Raw genomic sequence first — 2,615 nt, forward strand, 5'->3', positions numbered from 1 at the left:
ATTTTTTACCCTAAACCTAAACTTAATTATAACCATTCCCCTAACCCCAAACCTAAATGTTCCATCATTCTATCCCTAAACATAACCCTGAACCTAACTCTTGCTCTAAACCTAATGATAACTCAGAACATAACTCTTACACTTAACATAACAGTAACCCTAAACCTACTTCTAACCCATACCTTAACACTAACTCAAGACCTAATCCTAACTATAAGTCTAGCTATAATCTTAGCGCTAACTGTATCCATTACCCTAATAATAACCCATATCCTAATGCTAATGCTGGACTTAACCCTTTCTTAAGTCCTAATCCTAACCATAACCCTAGCCCTAACCTTAACACTAACCCTAAACAGAACCCTTTCCCTAATGCTAACCCTAGGCCTAACCCTAAACCTATTATTAACCCCAACCCTATCAATTACCATAAACCTAACTTGAACCCTAAATCTAACCCTATCATTACCCTAACTGTAACCCTAAAGCTATTTTGAGCTCTAGCCCTAAACTCAAAACTAAAGGAAACCTTAACCATGACCCTTAACATGATAATTCCCCTAGCTCTAACCTGAAGCTTACCCTAAACCTAATCCTTACATTAGACTTAGTCAAAACCTAACCCTAAAACTATCCATAACCATAACCCTAGACCTGACACTAGCACTAGATATAATCCTAACCCTAACCCAAACACAAACCCTAGACCATATTAGGACTAAACATAGCCTTAATCATAACACTAACCTTATACCTAGGCCTAACTTTAAACCAACCTATTCCTAATCTTAGACCCAACTTTGCCCTATCCCTAACCCTAACCGTATCCCTAATCCTAGCCCTAAAACTAAGCATAACTCTCTCCCTATCCCTAAAACTAACCCTATCCCTTACTGGAACTCTAAACCTAGGCCTAAACCTAGACATAACCTTAGCCATTTCCTTATCCCTAGCCCTAACCCTAGATCTAAACGTAACTCTAAATCTAACCCTAATGCAAAGCCTAAGCCTAAACCTAACATTAACCCTAACCCTAAACCTAATGCTATTCCTAAAACTAGCCCTAACTCTAGCCTTAGCCCTGATACAAAACCAAGCCATAGCCATAACCCTAACACTTAACCTAAACCAAACCCTAACTCTACACCTAGCCTTATATGTAGCTCTAATTCTAGTTTGAAGCAGAACCCTAAAACAAACTCTAACCCTGATTCTGATGCTAACATTAACCCTAGCTTTAAACATTGCCCTAAACATAACCCTAAACATAACCCTAGACCAAGCTCTAACCCTAACCATAACCATAAAACTAGCCCTAATTTTAACCCTCATACTTACATTAGTCATAACCCTAACCCTAGCCCTAACATAAACCAAAACCTAGCCTAAACTGAGCCCTAAACTGAGATTTACCACTAACCGTAACAGTAACCCTAAACCTAACACTAGTAATAACTATAAACTTAGCTCTAACCCTAGCTCTAACCCTATCCGTTACCCTAACCATAATCCTAACCATAACTCTAGGCCTAAACCTTAACATATCCCTAATCATAACCCTATCCATTACCCTGAACATAACTTGAAACATAAACCTTACTATATCGTTTCCCTAATCCTAACCCTATTCTAATTCATGTCCTAAATTTAAACTTTAACCTGTCCCAAACACTTATCACGACCCTGATGCAAACAATACCCTTAGCTCTAGACCTGACCCTAACAATAAACTTAACCCTTACTCTACATCTAACCTAACCCTAAAACTATCTTTAACTCTAAAGCTGGAGCTGAAATTAGCCGTAGTCCTACTCCTAGCCCTAAACCTAGCCTTAATCCTTACCTGAACCATAACCCAAGGTTTAACCCTAATTCTAATACTTGCTCTAGCCCTAGCTATAACCCCATCCCTCACCCTAAACCTAACCATAACACTAAACCTAACCATAATCTTAAGCATAACCATAAACTTTTCCCTAACCCTAGGCCTAACACTAACAATAATCCTAGCAATAACCCTAATTTAGTCCTAACCTAGTCCTAAACCTAGCCTTAAAACTAACTCTAACTTTTGACCTAGACATATCCCTAGTTCTATCCTTAGCCCTAGCCCAAACCTGCATCTAAACCTAATTCTACATTTAAACCAAACTCTAAATTTAACCATAACCACAATCCTAAACCAAAACTTAACACTAGCCCTAACGATAATGCTAATCCTAAAACTTTCCTTACCCCTATCCCTAATTGTAAAAGAAAATCAAGCAATATCCCTAATCCTAACCCTTAACATAAACCAAACCATAAACCTACACCTAGCTCTAACCCTAACTCTAAAAATAACCCTGAACTTGACACTGATCCTAACACTAATCCTAGTTCTAAAAACCACCCTAATCTTAAATTAATCCTAACACCAGAACTAGCCTTAACCCCAACCCTAAAACTAGCCCTAATCATAATCCTAGTTCATAAATTAGTCATTGTCATAATCCTAGCTCTAACCCTAACACAAATCCTACCCCTAATACTATTCTTTATCTTAGCTTAAACCCTAATCGTAACTCTAACTCTAGCCCTAACCCTAACACTACCCGAGCCCTAAACCAGCTAAA

This window comes from Marmota marmota, unplaced genomic scaffold (genome assembly GCF_001458135.2).
Source record: "Marmota marmota marmota unplaced genomic scaffold, marMar, whole genome shotgun sequence".
Taxonomy (NCBI): domain Eukaryota; kingdom Metazoa; phylum Chordata; class Mammalia; order Rodentia; family Sciuridae; genus Marmota; species Marmota marmota.